Here is a 16,750-nt window from a genome sequence, read left to right as displayed (position 1 = left end):
CATGCTTTACGGCTTAGAATCGGGACTTCAACGACGTTTTGAACGTCATGGAGCATATGAGATGTTCCAGGAGTTGAAGTTAATATTTCAAGCAAATGCCCGGATTGAGAGATATGAAGTCTCCAATAAGTTTTATAGCTACAAGATGGAGGAGAACAGTTCTGTCAGTGAGCATATACTCAAAATGTCTGGGTATAATAATCACTTGATTCAATTGGGAGTTAATCTTCCAGATGATTGCGTCATTGACAGAATTCTCCAATCACTTCCACCTAGCTACAAGAGCTTCGTGATGAACTATAATATGCAAGGGATGAATAAGACAATTCCCGAGCTCTTCGCAATGCTGAAAGCTACGGAGGTAGAAATCAAGAAGGAGCATCAAGTGTTGATGGTCAACAAGACCACTAGTTTCAAGAAAAAGGGAAAAGGAAAGAAGAAGGGGAACTTCAAAAAGAACAGCAAGCAAGTTGCTGCTCAGGAGAAGAAACCCAAATCTGGACCTAAGCCTGAAACTGAGTGCTTCTACTGCAAGCAGACTGGTCACTGGAAGCGGAACTGCCCCAAGTATTTGGCGGATAAGAAGGATGGCAAGGTGAACAAAGGTATATATGATATACATGTTATTGATGTGTACCTTACTAATGCTCGCAGTAGCACCTGGGTATTTGATACTGGTTCTATTGCTAACATTTGCAACTCGAAACAGGGACTACGGATTAAGCGAAGATTGGCTAAGGACGAGGTGACGATGCGCGTGGGAAATGGTTCCAAAGTCGATGTGATCGCAGTCGGCACGCTACCTCTACATCTACCTTCGGGATTAGTATTAGACCTAAATAATTGTTATTTGGTGCCAGTGTTGAGCATGAACATTATATCTGGATCTTGTTTGATGCGAGACGGTTATTCATTTAAATCAGAGAATAATGGTTGTTCTATTTATATGAGTAATATCTTTTATGGTCATGCACCCTTGAAGAGTGGTCTATTCTTATTAAATCTCGATAGTAGTGACACACATATTCATAATGTTGAAGCCAAAAGATGCAGAGTTGATAATGATAGTGCAACTTATTTGTGGCACTGCCGTTTAGGTCAAATCGGTGTAAAGCGCATGAAGAAACTCCATACTGATGGACTTTTGGAACCACTTGATTATGAATCACTTGGTACTTGTGAACCGTGCCTTATGGGCAAGATAACCAAAACACCGTTCTCCGGTACTATGGAGAGAGCAACAGATTTGTTGGAAATCATACATACAGATGTATGTGGTCCGATGAATGTTGAGGCTCGTGGCGGATATCGTTATTTTCTCACCTTCACAGATGACTTAAGCAGATATGGATATATCTACTTAATGAAACATAAGTCTGAAACATTTGAAAAGTTCAAAGAATTTCAGAGTGAAGTTGAAAATCATCGTAACAAGAAAATAAAATTCCTACGATCTGATCGTGGAGGAGAATATTTGAGTTACGAGTTTGGTGTACATTTGAAACAATGCGGAATAGTTTCGCAACTCCCGCCACCCGGAACACCACAGCGTAATGGTGTGTCCGAACGTCGTAATCGTACTTTACTAGATATGGTGCGATCTATGATGTCTCTTACTGATTTACCGCTATCATTTTGGGGTTATGCTTTAGAGACGGCCGCATTCACGTTAAATAGGGCACCATCAAAATCCGTTGAGACGACGCCTTATGAACTGTGGTTTGGCAAGAAACCAAAGCTGTCGTTTCTGAAAGTTTGGGGCTGCGATGCTTATGTGAAAAAGCTTCAACCTGATAAGCTCAAACCCAAATCAGAGAAATGTGTCTTCATAGGATATCCAAAGGAAACTATTGGATACACCTTCTATCACAGATCCGAAGGCAAGACTTTTGTTGCTAAATTCGGAAACTTTCTAGAGAAGGAGTTTCTCTCGAAAGAAGTGAGTGGGAGGAAAGTAGAACTTGATGAGGTAACTGTACCTGCTCCCTTATTGGAAAGTAGTACATCACATAAACCGGTTTCTGTGACACCTACACCAATTAGTGAGGAAGCTAATGGTGATGATCATGAAACTTCAGAACACGATACTACTGAACCTCGTAGATCAACAGAGTAAGATCCGCACCAGAGTGGTACGGTAATCCTGTTCTGGAAGTCATGCTACTAGATCATGATGAACCTACGAACTATGAAGAAGCGATGGTGAGCCCAGATTCCGCAAAATGGCTTGAAGCCATGAAATCTGAGATGGGATCCATGTATGAGAACAAAGTGTGGACTTTGGTTGACTTGCCCAATGATCGGCAAGTGAGGGAGTCCTAGATTAGGGGGTGTTTGGGTAGCCGGACTATACCTTCAGCCGGACTCCAGGACTATGAAGATATAAGATTGAAGACTTCGTCCCGTGTCCGGATGGGACTTTCCGTGGCGTGGAAGGCAAGCTTGGCGATGCGGATATTCAAGATCTCCTACCATTGTAACCGACTTTGTGTAACCCTAACCCTCTCCGGTGTCTATATAAACCGGAGGGTTTTAGTCCGTAGGACAACTTCATCATACAACAATCATACCATAGGCTAGCTTCTAGGGTTTATCCTCCTTGATCTCGTGGTAGATCTACTCTTGTAATACCCATATCATCAATATTAATCAAGCAGGACGTAGGGTTTTACCTCCATCAAGAGGGCCCGAACCTGGGTAAAACATCGTGTTCCTTGCCTCCTGTTACCATCCGGCCTAGACGCACAGTTCGGGACCCCCTACCCGAGATCCGCCGGTTTTGACACCGACATTGGTGCTTTCATTGAGAGTTCCTCTGTGTCATCGCTTTTAGGCCCGATGGCTCCTTCGATCATCAACAACGATGCAGTCCAGGGTGAGACTTTTCTCCCCGGACAGATCTTCGTCTTCGGCGGCTTCGCACTGTGGGCCAATTCGCTTGGCCACCTTGAGCAGATCGAAAGCTACGCCCCTGGCCATCAGGTCAGGTTTGGAAGCCTAAACTACACGGCTGACATCTGCGGGGACTTGATCTTCGACGGATTCGAGCCACAGCCAAGCGCGCCGCACTTTCTCGATGGGCATGATATAGCTCTGCCGCCGAACAGCGCCTTGGAGGCCGCACACGCATCGGTTCCGACCATTGATTCGGAGCCTACTGCGCCGATCGAGGATCGGCGGTTGGACGCTGCCTCAGGGGCTGTGATCTCAGAGGCGATCGAGCTGAACTCCAGCCCCGCACTCCACATGGCCCGTGACTCCGAGGAGCCGGATTCCTCTCCGAACTCCGAGCCCCCCGCGCCCCTGCCGATCGAATCCGATTGGGCGCCGATAATGGAGTTCACCGCCGCGGACATCTTTCAGCATTCGCCCTTCGGCGACATCCTGAATTATCTAAAGTCTCTCTCTTTATCAGGAGAGCCCTGGCCGGACTACGGTCAGCAAGGTTGGGATACGGACGATGAAGAAATTCAAAACCCACCCACCACCCACTTCGTAGCCACTGTCGATGACTTAACCGACATGCTTGACTTCGACTCCAAAGACATCGACGGCATGGACGACGATGCAGGAGACGAACAAGAACCAGCACCTGTAGGGCGCTGGAAGGCCACCTCGTCATATGACATATATATGGTGGACACTCCAAAGGATGGAGATGGCGATGGAACAGCGGGGGACGATAACTCTAAGAAACAACCCAAGCGCCGGCGTCAGCGGCGCCGCTCTAAATCCCGCCAAAGCAAAAACGGTGATTCCGGCACGGGAGATAATACTACTCCGGATAGCGCTGAAGAACACCCCCTCCAGCAAGATTCAGCACAGGAGGACAGAGAAGCCAGCCCTCACCAGAGGGCGGCGGACCAAGAGGTTGAGGACGATAATTATACGCCTCCCTCCGAAGACGAGGCAAGCCTCGACGACGACGAGTTCGTCGTGCCAGAGAATCTCGCCGAACAAGAGCATTTTAAACATAGGCTTGTGGCCACGGCAAGCAGCCTCAAGAAAAAGCAGCAACAGCTTAGAGCTGATCAGGATTTGCTAGCTGACAGATGGACTGAAGTCCTTGCGGCTGAAGAGTATGAACTCGAACGCCCCTCCAAGAGTTACCCAAAGTGCAGGCTGCTACCCCGACTAGAGGAGGAAGCACCTACATCACCAGCGCATGACATGGCCGGCCGGCCACCTCGTGGCCGCGACAGAGAGGCCTCTTGGCCCTCCACTCAAGCCATGCCCCGATGCCGCGTTAAGCATACTAAGGCACGGGAAAATGCGCCCGACCTGCGCGACATACTGGAGGACAAGGCAAGGCAAACAAGATCGATCTATGGATCGCGCAGGCGCCCCACGGCACGTGACGGTGATCGTCACTCCGGATGCAATAAATCCGGCCGGGCCAAACTCAACAGACAAAGCTCCTTCGAGTTGCGTCGTGATATAGCCCAATACAGAGGCGCCGCACACCCACTATGCTTCACAGATGAAGTAATGGATCATAAAATCCCTGAGGGCTTCAAACCCGTAAACATCGAATCGTACGATGGCACAACAGATCCTGCGGTATGGATCAAGGATTATCTCCTTCATATCCACATGGCCCGCGGTGATGATCTACACGCCATCAAATACCTCCCACTCAAACTTAAGGGACCGGCCCGGCATTGGCTTAACAGCTTGCCAGCAGACTCAATCGGTTCTTGGGACGACCTGGAAGCCGCATTCCTTGATAACTTCCGGGGCACTTATGTGCGACCACCGGACGCCGATGACCTAAGCCACATAATTCAGCAGCCAGAGGAATCGGCCAGGCAATTCTGGACATGGTTCCTAACAAAGAAAAACCAGATAGTCGACTGTCGGGACGCAGAGGCCTTAGCGGCCTTCAAGCATAATATCTGTGACGAGTGGCTTGCCCGGCACCTGGGACAGGAAAAGCCGAAATCTATGGCAGCCCTCACGACACTCATGACCCGCTTTTGCGCGGGAGAAGATAGCTGGCTAGCTCGCAGCAACAATTTAACCAAGAACCCTGGTAATTCAAATACCAAGGACAAAAGCGACAGGTCGCGTCGGAACAAACAAAAGCGCCGCGTTAACAGTGACAGCAACGAGGATACGGCAGTTAATGCCGGATTCCGAGGCTATAAATCCGGTCAATGGAAAAAGCCATTCAAAAGAAAATACTCAGGGCCCGTCCAGTTTGGACCGAATACTCGACCGCTTGTGCCAGATAAATGGCACCCCCGAAAAGCCAGCCAATCACACCAACAGGGATTTTTGGGTGTTCAAGTAGGCAGGCAAGTTAAGAGCCAAAAACAAAGACAAGGGGCTGCATAGCGACAACGAGGAGGAGCCCAGGCCGCCGAACAACAGTGGACAGAAGGGATTTCCCCTGCAAGTGCGAACGGTGAACATGATATACGCAACCCACATCCCCAAGAGGGAGCAGAAGCATGCGTTACGGGACGTATATGCGATGGAGCCAGTCGCCCCAAAGTTCAACCCATGGTCCTCCTGCCCGATCACCTTTGATCGAAGGGACCACCCCACTAGCATCCGTCACGGAGGCTTCGCCGCATTGGTTCTAGACCCAATCATTGACGGATTTCATCTCACAAGAGTCCTCATGGACGGCGGCAGCAGCCTGAACCTGCTTTACTAGGATACAGTGCGAAAAATGGGCATAGATCCCTCGAGGATCAAGCCCACCAAAACGACCTTTAAAGGCGTCATACCAGGTGTAAAAGCCAACTGTACAGGCTCAGTCACACTGGAAGTGGTCTTCGGATCTCCGGATAACTTCCGAAGCGAGGAGTTAATCTTCAACATAGTCCCGTTCCGTAGTGGCTATCACGCACTGCTCGGGCGAACCGCATTCGCAAAATTCAACGCGGTACCGCACTATGCATACCTCAAGCTCAAGATGCCCGGCCCTAGATGAGTAATCATGGTCAATGGGAACACTAAACGCTCCCTCCGAACGGAGGGGCACACGGCAGCGCTCACAGCAGAAGTACAAAGCAGCCTCTCTAGGCAGTTCTCCAGTTCGGCCTTCAAAAAGTCGGACACTGTCAAGCGCGCCCGGAGTACCCTACAACAAGACCGCCTAGCACGTTCTGAGCTAGCATAGCAATGCGGCCCCAACCCTAGCCCTCGCGATATAGCGAAACCAGTGCTTCGCATACATAACTACGCTCTTGAAATACCATGGGCACAGGGGAAGGGGCACTATCACGGCACGCCCGAAATACGGCTTAAACCGCACCATGGGCTGCCGGATTCCTTTTTTTCTCTTACTCTCAGGACTCCATACTTCGGATGACCCGTTCGGCAATTCAACTGCCGCACAAATGATGCAAGATCCAGGAAAGCAGACAAGCCACGCCGCATTATGGAACTCCCAGGTGGTCTCTATTGCGAGCAGTATACCTGTTTTTTAATACAATTCCGTGGCCTGCCCCTGGCCAGGACATGTTAAATAGTCCAATTTCTTTTGCTTATCGCACTATTTGTATCGTTCCGCTTTCATAGCAGCCTTTCTATAAACAATGCATAGCTTTTTGTCTATTTTTTGCATCATCCTCTTTTTTATATATATGTTTATTAATAACATTTTGCATCCGTACACTGTGGTACGGCAAAAATACGCCAGGGGCTTCAGTACCCATCAATATGGCGTGAGAAGTCCGCACACTTTCACAAGTGCGGCACCCCGAACTTATAGCACTATATGCATCGGCTCCGAATCATGATTTGGGTCAATAGTTGGGTTTGTCCGGCTCCTATGTTTTGGTGCCTTACGTTCCGCTATATCGACTAAGGTAGCACTAGGAGAACCACTGCGATTGTGCCCCAGTTGAGCTGGGCCGAGCACCTCAGTGGAGAAAGCTAAAACTGACTGTCATGATGAGGCGAGAGACCGGTCGCTGTTCGAGAGGTTTTTCGAGTCCTTAAAGACTTATGCCGCTTCGAGCGAGGAACCGGCTTTGTCCGGCCAAGGCGTGGATAGCGCCCCGAACTCGGTCTTCCGAATACTAGGGGCTTCGCCGAAATTTAAAATTATAGAGTTCTATGGCTAAGTGAGAGTGTTCAAGCATTATAGTCCGATTGCCTTGTTCGTTGTGCTGAGCGCCTCCCTCGACGGACCCAATCATGGGAAAAAGAGCGCTCAGGTTTATCCCGAACACCCCAGCACTAGTGGCATGGGGGCAGAAGCCGACGACTGGCCATCTCTCAATTTTTTGATAAACGGCCGCACAGAAAGTAATATTTTAAATTCAACAAGCATTGCTTAGCGCATATGAACAAGTTTTCAGCGCACAGGATAACACGAGCGAGTTCATTCAAAAATTACATCCTTGGTACATTCATCCGCCATAAGGCGGGCACCAGCCAGAACATCCTTGTAATAGTTCTCGGGCTTGCGATGCTCCTTCCTCGGTGGCGGCCCGTCCCTCACAAGCTTCTCACTGTCCAGCTTACCCCAGTGCACCTTTGCACGGGCAAGGGCCCTACGGGCACCTTCGATGCAAACGGAGCGCTTGATGACCTCGAGCCTTGGACAAGCCTCCACCAGCCGCTGCACCAGTCCGAAGTAGCTCCCAGGCAGGGCCTCTCCAGGCCACAGCCGAACTACGAAGCCTTTCAGGGCTTGTTCGGCCGCCTTGTGGAGCTCGACCAGCTGCTTCAGCTGGTCGCTCAAGGGCACAGGGTGTCCGGCCTCAGCATACTGAGACCAGAACACCTTCTCCGTCGAGCTGCCTTCCTCGGCTCGGTAGAATGCGGCGGCATCGGATACGCTGCGGGGAAGATCTGCGAATGCCCCTGGAGAGCTCCGGATTCGGGTAAGTAACAAGTAGTTTACTTTTATATGTCTGCTTTGCATAGAGAATGCCTTACCCGCCGCTATCTTTTTCACCGCATCCAATTCCTGGAGGGCCTTCTGGGCTTCGGCCTTGGCAGATTTGGCAGTTTTAAGGGCCGCAGCAAGCTCGGATGCTCGCGTCTTCGAGTCGAGCTCCAAACTCTCATGTTTTTTCAGGAGAGCCTGAAGCTCTTGCTGCACCTCGCCGACCTGCGCCTCAAACTTCTCCCGCTCGGTGCGCTCCGTGGCCGCTTTCTTCTCGGCCTCGGACAGCGCCTGCTTGAGGGTCGCCACCTCAGTTGTGGCCCCTATAATAAGCAGTGTACTCCTGTCATTTTTTGCAATTGTGTCTTCTTATAGGCATTTTTTCTATAAGGTATCTCTTACCTTATTTCTCCTCGAGCTGCCATTTGGCAAGGCCGAGCTCTTGCTCGGTCCGCTCGAGGCCCTGCTTCAGGGCACCCACCTCCGCAGTCAGTGCGGCGGTGGCCAACAGCGAAGCCTGCATACGTATATTGACTCCTTTTTAGTTAGACTCCTGCGATATTTAATAGATCCTCTATTCGGCTTTTCTTTCTGAATGCCAAACAGAGCATAAGGGGCTACTGTCTATGCGGAAATATTTTTACATATTTTTTACTTACCTCGAAGCCTGTTAGAAGGCTAGCACAAGCTTCAGTCAGTCCGCTTTTGGCGGACCGAACCTTCTGGACCACCGTACTCATGATGGTACTGTGCTCCTCGTCAATGGAGGCGCCCTTAAGCACCTCCAGCAGATTGTCCGGCGCCTCCGGTTGGACGGAGGACGCCGGCTCAATAGGCTTGCTCCTCTTGGCAGTAGTTCGCCTACCGCGGTCCGGAACCGTTGACGATTCCGGCGCGGTGTCCGGCTTAAAGCCGGACTTGGAGCCCTGGGGGGTCTGGTCCCCTTTACTCCTGGAGTCCGGGAGGTCGCCTCGCGGTTCCTCCTGGACCACCTCCTCTTGCCCCGGATTTTGTCGCGATGCCACTTTGGCGTCATCCGCAGCACAGGGGGAGGCAGCGGGCGGAACTGAATTCACGTCCGATGAATCCAGGGAGCCGCTCGACGACTCGTCGAGCCCGTCCTTGGGCGGGCTGCATGATTACATTCGACATTAGGGAAAGCTGTGCAACAAAAGGAATATCATGAGTTACTCTGGTATCCGAACACTTACGATTTCGTCGGACGCTTGGCTCTGTCCGGCCACTCCTCTTCGTCCTCGTCGGCGTCGGGGGCGTAGTTTGGCGGAGGGGTTTTCCTCTGCTTGGATCCTTCGGCCTCCCCTACTGGGGCGGCCTTCCTCTTCTTTCCTCCCCCCGCTAGAGGGGGAGAGGTCTCTTCTTCCTCCTCCTCGTCTTCACGGGAGGAGTGCGTCTCGGACTCGTCGGACAACGAGTCCGACACCACCATATGTCGGGAACTCTTTCGAGTCCCTGTGGCCTTCTTCTTCTTGGCCTTCTTCTCCGGCACCACATAAGGTGCCGAAACCAGCAGCTTCACTAGGAGAGCAGGGGCTGGGTCTTCGGGCAAGGGAGCCAGACAGTTAATCAGTCCGGACTTCGCCTGCCAATCCTGTCAAAGGTGAGCGAGTTTAGATCCCGCATAGAGTCAAACTATGAAGAAAACTTAACAACCTGTAAAAGATGAAAATATTTTACCTCGCCAGCAGGACGCTGCGAGCTGAATCCACGGTCTTCGGAGGCGGATGTGGGAGCCTCGGCGCCTTTGGTTAACCCCCTCCAGACATCTTCGTACGTCGTGTCGAAGAGCCTGCTCAGAGTTCGGTGTTGCGCCGGGTTGAACTCCCACAAATTGAAGTCCCGTTCTTGACACGGAAGGATCCAGCGGACGAGCATGACCTGGACTACGTTGACAAGCTTGAGCTGCTTGTTCACCAGGGACTGGATGCATTTTTGCAATACGGTCACCTCTTCTTCGTCGCCCCATGACAAGCTCGTCTCCTTCCAGGACGTGAGCCGCGTAGGGGGTCCGGATCGGAATTCAAGGGCTGCGATCCACTCCGGATCGCGTGGCTCGGTGATGCAAAACCACCCTGACTACCACCCCTTCAAGGTCTCCACAAAGGAGCCCTCGAGCCATAGGATGTTGGCTATTTTGCCCGCCATGGCACCTCCGCACTCCGCCTGGTTGCCGCGCACCACCTTTGGCTTGACGTTGAAGGTCTTGAGCCAGAGGCCGAAATGGGGGCGGATGCAGGGCAAAGCCTCGCACACGATGATAAAGGCTGAGATATTGAGGATGAAGTTCGGGGCCAGATCGTGGAAATCTAGGCCATAGTAGAACATGAGCCCGCGGACAAATGGGTGGAGAGGAAAACCCAGTCCGCGGAGGAAGTGGGGAAGAAATACTACCCTCTCATGGGGCCTTGGGGTGGGGAGAAGTTGCCCCTCCTCAGGAAGCCGGTGCACGATGTCTTTGGACAGGTATCCGGCCTTCCTTAACCTTTTGACATGGCCCTCCGTGACGGAGGAGACCATCCACTTGCCTCCCGCTCCGGACATTGTTGGAGAAGGTTGAGGTAGGAAGTGCGGGCTTGGGCGCTGGAGCTCGGGTGCGCAGAAGATGGATAGGCAAAGGAGGAAGAAGGCCTAGGTAAGAAGGTGGATCCTTATCCCCTTATATGGGCGGATGCGACTATGCGTCCCCACCAGCCTATTAAAACTCGCTTGCCTCTCAAGCGCCGTGATAAATGGCGCGGTTGGGTTACCCACGTCCATATTGAAGAGAATCCCGTAAATAAAGGGGACACGATCTCTGCTTTGACAAGACGTGCCAAGGAAACCGCCTCGCAAAACACGCTGAGGTGGAAAAGTGAAAACGATTCGAATAAAGGCTTGGCCGTAGTGTGATGTCACGCTGCGGAATACGTCAGCAGATTAGATTTGTGTTAATATTATTCTCTCTGTGGCAATACGTGGAAACTTATTTTGCAGAGCCGGACACTACTCTTGGTGTTTACAAACTTTTATGAAGAATTTGGAGGAGGAACCCGCCTTGCAATGCCGAAGACAATCTACGCGCCGGACTCGTCATCATTGAAGCCTGGTTCAGGGGCTACTGAGGGAGTCCTGGATTAGGGGGTGTTCGGGTAGGCGGACTATACCTTCAGCCGGACTCCAGGACTATGAAGATACAAGATTGAAGACTTCGTCCCGTGTCCGGATGGGACTTTCCTTGGCGTGGAAGGCAAGCTTGGCGATGCGGATATTCAAGATCTCCTAGCATTGTAACCGACTTTGTGTAACCCTAACCCTCTCCGGTGTCTATATAAACCGGAGGGTTTTATTCCGTAGGACAACTTCATCATACAACAATCATACCATAGGCTAGCTTCTAGGGTTTAGCCTCCTTGATCTCGTGGTAGATCTACTCTTGTAATACCCATATCATCAATATTAATCAAGCAGGACGTAGGGTTTTACCTCCATTAAGAGGGCCCGAACCTAGGTAAAACATCGTGTTCCTTGCCTCTTGTTACCATCTGGCCTAGACGCGCAGTTCGGGCCCCCCTACCTGAGATCCGCCGGTTTTGACACCGACAGGAAGCAATTGAGAATAGACGGATCTTCAAGAAGAAGACTGACGATGACGGTAATGTTACTCTCTACAAAGCTCGACTTGTCGCAAAAGGTTTTCGACAAGTTCAAGGGATTGACTACGATGAGACCTTCTCACCCGTAGCGATGCTTAAGTCTGTCCGAATCATGTTAGCAATTGCCGCATTTTATGATTATGAAATTTGGCATATGGATGTCAAAACTGCATTCCTGAATGGATTTCTGGAAGAAGAGTTGTATATGATGCAGTCGGAAGGTTTTGTCGACCCAAAGGGAGCTAACAAAGTGTGCAAGCTCCAGCGATCCATTTATGGACTGGTGCAAGCCTCTCGGAGTTGGAATAAACGCTTTGATAATGTGATCAAAGCATTTGGGTTTGTACAGACTTTTGGAGAAGCCTGTATTTACAAGAAAGTGAGTGGGAGCTCTGTAGCATTTTTTATATTATATGTGGATGACATATTACTAATCGGAAATGATATAGAATTTCTGGATAGCATACAGGGATACTTGAATAAGAGTTTTTCAATGAAAGACCTCGGTGAAGTTGCTTACATATTGGGCATTAAGATCTATAGAGATAGATCAAGACGCTTAATTGGACTTTCACAAAGCACATACCTTGACAAAGTTTTGAAGAAGTTCAAAATGGATCAAGCAAAGAAAGGATTCTTGCCTGTGTTACAAGGTGTGAAATTGAGTAAGACTCAATGCCCGACCACTGCAGAAGAAAGAGAGAAAATGAAAGATGTTCCCTATGCTTCAGCCATAGGCTCAATCATGTATGCAATGCTGTGTACCAGACCTGATGTGTGTCTTGCTATAAGTCTAGCAGGGAGGTACCAAAGTAATCCAGGAGTGGATCACTGGACAGCGGTCAAGAATATCCTGAAATACCTGAAAAGGACTAAGGATATGTTTCTCGTATATGGAGGTGACAAAGAGCTCATCGTAAATGGTTACGTTGATGCAAGCTTTGACACTGATCCGGACGATTCTAAATCGCAAACCGGATACGTGTTTACATTAAACGGTGGAGCTGTCAGTTGGTGCAGTTCTAAACAAAGCGTTGTGGCGGGATCTACATGTGAAGTGGAGTACATAGCTGCTTCGGAAGCAGCAAACGAAGGAGTCTGGATGAAGGAGTTCATATCCGATCTAGGTGTCATACCTAGTGCATCGGGTCCAATGAAAATCTTTTGTGACAATACTGGTGCAATTGCCTTGGCACAGGAATCCAGATTTCACAAGAGAACCAAGCACATCAAGAGACGCTTCAATTCCATCTGGGATCTAGTCCAGGTGGGAGACATAGAGATTTGCAAGATACATACGGATCTGAATGTTGCAGACCCGTTGACTAAGCCTCTTCCACGAGCAAAACATGATCAGCACCCAAGGCTCCATGGGTGTTAAAATCATTACTGTGTAATCTAGATTATTGACTCTAGTGCAAGTGGGAGACTGAAGGAAATATGCCCTAGAGGCAATAATAAAGTTATTATTTATTTCCTTATATCATGATAAATGTTTATTATTCATGCTAGAATTGTATTAACCGGAAACATAATACTTGTGTGAATACATAGACAAACTAAAACGTCACTAGTGTGCCTCTACTTGACTAGCTCGTTAATCAAAGATGGTTATGTTTCCTAACCATAGACATGTGTTGTCATTTGATTAACGGGATCACATCATTAGGAGAATGATGTGATTGACATGACCCATTCCATTAGCTTAGCACCCGATCGTTTAGTATGTTGCTATTGCTTTCTTCATGACTTATACACGTTCCTATGACTATGAGATTATGAAACTCCCGTTTGCCGGAGGAACACTTTGTGTGCTACCAAACGTCACAACGTAACTGGGTGATTATAAAGGAGCTCTACAGGTGTCTCCAAAGGTACATGTTGGGTTGGCGTATTTCGAGATTAGGATTTGTCACTCCGATTGTCGGAGAGGTATCTCTGGGCCCTCTCGGTAATGCACATCACATAAGCCTTGCAAGCATTGCAACTAATGAGTTAGTTGCGAGATGATGTATTATGAAACAAGTAAAGAGACTTTTCGGTAATGAGATTGAACTAGGTATTGAGATACCGACGATCGAATCTCGGGCAAGTAACATACCGATGACAAAGGGAACAAAGTATGTTGTTATGCGGTCTGACCGATAAAAGATCTTCGTAGAATATGTGGGAGCCAATATGAGCGTCCAAGTTCCGCTATTGGTTATTGACCGGAGACATGTCTCGGTCATGTCTACATTTTTCTCGAACCCGTAGGGTCCGCACGCTTAACGTTACGATGACAGTTTTATTATGAGTTTATATATTTTGATGTACCGAAGTTTGTTCGGAGTCCCGGATGTGATCACGGACATGACGAGGAGTCTCAAAATGATCGAGACATAAAGATTGATACATTGGACGGCTATATTTGGACACCGGAAGTGTTCCGGGTGATTTCGGAGAAAACCGGAGTGCCGGAGGGTCACCGGAACCCCCCGGGGAGAAGTAATGGGCCTTATGAGCCCTAGTGGAGAGAGAGAGAGGGGCGGCCAGGGTGGGCCGCGCGCCCCCTCCCCCTCTGGTCTGAATTGGACTAGGAGAGGGGGGGCGGCGCCCCCCTTTCCTTCTCCCTCTCCCCCTTCCTTTCCCCCTCCTAGTAGGAGTAGCAAAGAGGGGAGTCCTACTCCTACTAGGAGGAGGACTCCTCCTTGGCGCGCCCTAGGGCCGGCCGGCCTCCCCTGTTGCTCCTTTATATACGGGGGCAGGGGGGCACCTCTAGAGACACAGGTTGATCTTCAAGATCGTTCTCTTAGCCGTGTGTGGTGCCCCCCTCCACCATAGTCCTCGATAATATTGTAGTGGTGCTTAGGCGAAGCCCTGCGACAGTAGAACATCAAGATTGTCACCACGCCGTCGTGCTGACGGAACTCTTCCCCGACACTTTGCTGGATTGGAGTCCGGGGATCGTCATCGAGCTGAACGTGTGCTAGAACTCGGAGGTGCCGTAGTTTCGGTGCTTGATCGGTCGGGCCATGAAGACGTACGACTACATCAACCACGTTGTCATAACGCTTCCGCTGTCGGTCTACGAGGGTACGTAGATTACACTCTCCCCTCTCGTTGTTATGCATCACCATGATCTTGCGTGTGCGTAGGAATTTTTTTTGAAATTACTACGTTCCCCAACACTCCCATCTGTCATCCCTCAGCTGCTGCAATAAACTTTTCACAAACACAATCATGTTCATTGCACTTACTATCTTCTGATCCTTTTGTTGCAATGCTTGTGACAAGTTGATACGTCTCCAACGTATCTATAATTTATGAAGTATTCATGATATTTTATTATCATTCTTGTATGTTTTACAATCATTTTATAGCAACTTTATATCATTTTTTTGGACTAACCTATTGACCCAGTGCCCATTGTTAGTTGTTGTTTTTTGCTTGTTTTTTACATTGCAGGAAATAGATATCAAACAGAGTCCAAACATCGTGAAACTTTTTGTGGATTTTTTATGGACCAGAAGATCACCAGTGGGCCAGAGAAGCACCTGGGGGGTGCCCCGAGGGGGGCACAACACACCGGTGCGCACCTGGGGGCCCAGGCGCGCCCAAGTGGGTTGTGCCCACCTCGGTGGCCTCCCGCACCCCCTCTTTACCCTATAAATTTCCAAATATTTCGAAAGCTCTCGGGGTTAACCTAGATCAGAAGTTCCACCGCTGCAAGCCTCTGTAGCGACGAAAAACCAATCTAGTCCCCGTTCCGGCACCCTGCCGGAGGGGGAAATTATCACCGGTGGCCATCTTCATCATCCCGGCGACCGCCATGATGAGGAGGGAGTAGTCCACCCTCGGGGCTGAGGGTTTGTACCAGTAGCTATGTGTTTAATCTCTCTCTCTCTCTCTCATGTTCTTGAGATGTCACGATCTTGATGTATCGCGGGCTCTGTTAATATAGTCGGATCATATGGTATTTCTCCCTCTCTATCTTGTTGTGATGAATTGAGTTTTCCGTTTGAGATTTTGTTTTATCGGATTGAGTACTTTTATGGATTTGAGAGCACTTGATATATGTCTTGCATATGAATACCCAATGGGGTATTATATTGATTCACTTGATATGTGTTTTGGCATTCAACTCTTGAATTCCCGCGGTGACACTGGGGTAATCTATGCATAGGGGTTGATGCACGTTCTTATCTTTTGTTTCTCTGGTAGAAATCTTGGGGCACTCTTTGAGGTTCTTTGTGTTGGGTTGAGTATTATGAATCTGAAATTATTTGGTGTTATTTTAGTACGAACTCTTGAATAGATTGATCGGAAAGAATAGCTTCAAGGTGGTTTCGTCCCCTACAAACGGTTTCTTCTTATGTTCTCCGCTAGATAGGAACTTTGGAGTGATTCTTCGTTGCACTTTGAGGGATGGTTATATGATCCAATTATATTAGCACTATTGAGAGATTGCACTAGCGAAAGTACAGACCCTAGGCCTCATTTTCAAGCATTGCAATACCGTTTTTGTGCTCGTTTGCTATTTGCTACCTTGCTCTTTTTATTTATTCAGATTGTAAACATATATTTTTACCATATTACACTTTTATCATCGTCTCTTCACCGAACTAATGCACCTATACAATTTGCTATTGTATTATGTGTGTTGGGGACACAAGAGATTTCTTGTATTTGATTGTAGGGTTGTTTGAGAGAGACCATCTTCATCCTACGTCTCCCACGGATTGATAAATCTTAGGTCATCCACTTGAGGGAAAATTGCTACTGTCCTACAAAACTCTGCGCTTGGAGGCCCGACACGAGTCTACAAGAATAAAATTGCGCAGTAGACATCACAAGTCATCAGTCGAACCAAACACTTTAAGCATCAAATGTAAGATGAGAACAAATTCAAAGACCTTCATAGATTTCATCAAACCTGATGTGTTGCCTCTATCATCTGCATCATTCCCTTCACGAGAAATAGCATGTAGCACTTGAATCACCGAATTCCACATTTGATGGAGCCGAATCAATGTCCTATAGTGAGATCCCCATTGCTTATCACCAGGTCTCTTGATGGGCACTCTTCCACGAGAAATAGCTAAGGTTGTCTCTTGATGCTTGCCTCTTCCTTTAAGAATCTCCCCATTTTCTAATTGCCAGACAATATTGTCATGATGTTTCTGTAGTAATGCATCTTTTCTTTTACAAGAAGCACTGGCCTACAAATCAAAGCATTGTAAAGTACAAGTCAGCAAGAGATCATTGTAAA

This window comes from Triticum urartu, chromosome 1 (genome assembly GCF_003073215.2).
Source record: "Triticum urartu cultivar G1812 chromosome 1, Tu2.1, whole genome shotgun sequence".
Lineage (NCBI taxonomy): Eukaryota > Viridiplantae > Streptophyta > Magnoliopsida > Poales > Poaceae > Triticum > Triticum urartu.
This window is presented reverse-complemented; position numbering follows the sequence as displayed.